The following is a 1,601-nucleotide window of genomic DNA, read 5'->3' on the forward strand; positions in this document are numbered from 1 at the left end:
TCTCACTATAAGAAGATCTTGGTCAAACACTGATATTTGATAACTGCATTGTCTTTGCACTGTAAGATGTTGTAGTCAGCAACTTACACTACTCACAAAAAGTTAGGGATATTTGGCTTTCAGGTGAATTTTATGGAAAATGTAAAAAGTTCATATCATGAAAGTAGGACATTTAAGTAAAAGAATGCATTGGTGATTTCCTCATCTCAAACAATTTATTGAAACAAAAATTAACAGTGGTGGTTACACCACAACAAAAAATTTCAATGTCTCAATAACTCGTCATGTGCCCTTGAGCATCAATTACAGCTTGGCAATGACACCTCATGCTGTTCACAAGTCGACTTATTGTCTGCTGGGGCATGGTATCCCACTTTTCTTGAAGGGCAGCTCGGTCATTGAGGTTCTGGGGTGCAGAGTTTTGAGCCTCTACAAGGCAACTCAGCTGATCCCACAGGTTTTCAATGGGTTTCAGGTCTGGAGAAAGTACAGGCCATTCCATTTGAGGTACACCAGTCTCCAACAGCCTTTCCCTGATGATGAGACCTCGATGAGCTGGAGCATTGTCGTCCATAAAGATGAAATCAGGCTGGTGTTGTTCATGTAGGGGCACAATCACTGGATTGATGATGTTATTCAGGTAGTATGGGCTTGCCACTGTACCATTCACAAAGTGTAGGGGCAGTCCTGTACCGACCGGAGACACCTGCCCACACTGTAACACTGCCACCACCAAAAGCTTGTCTGGTGACAACAGTGGCTGATGCATAGCGCTCTCCTTGATGTCTCCACCATCGCTGGCGGCCATCATTTCTGCTCAACGTGAATTGACTTTCATCAGAGAATAGCACTGAGGCACTGGTCCCTCGTTCAGCGTAAAAGCTCAGTGACCACATCCATCTGAGAACGTCCTGTTTGAAGCATCCCAGTGGCAAGGTACTGTTGATCCATTGTTAGGTGTCGTCTTGGTCTCATGATGTCAAAATGTGAACAGCATGATGGGGACAACTGTTTAAATACCAGCTCTAATTGAACCAGGAAGTTTATTGGTCGATTCAAGGATCAAACCCATGTTATGAAACTGTCCGTTCAGCTCCTCGTTAGAAAACAGCAACTTGTGCAAAAAGAACTGAAACATTTGAGAAGCATTGGCTGTATAAAGTATCGTAATCAGAGGTTCATGTGATCTGCCTTCATGAAGTTCTGTTTACTACCGTTCTTTGTACGTGGTTAAACTACAAATCCTGTGACAACTGCAGGCAAAAAATGGCATAGTTTACTTCCATGTTTTTGACCTCTTTGCTGCTACAAACTCCCGCATACGGTGGCTTGTTCACCTGCAAAAAAAGAAGTTCAGTCATGTCCACTACTTGTTGTTTAAACATGGGAAAGTGTGTTTTCAATGAGACTTGGCTTTATATCAGTGATTTTTGTGCTCGGTGGGAATGATCTTAAAGGTCCTTTAAAAGGTCTTAAATTTAACTTACTGAAACCTGCATGAACCATGATTTTAGGCTTGTCCTGAAATTTAACCCAAAAGCCAAATATTCCTACTTTTTTGTGAGTAGTGTGTGTACAGTATATGTATATAGGGTAAATAT

Source organism: Austrofundulus limnaeus, unplaced genomic scaffold (genome assembly GCF_001266775.1).
Source record: "Austrofundulus limnaeus strain Quisiro unplaced genomic scaffold, Austrofundulus_limnaeus-1.0 Scaffold46, whole genome shotgun sequence".
NCBI classification, from domain to species: domain Eukaryota; kingdom Metazoa; phylum Chordata; class Actinopteri; order Cyprinodontiformes; family Rivulidae; genus Austrofundulus; species Austrofundulus limnaeus.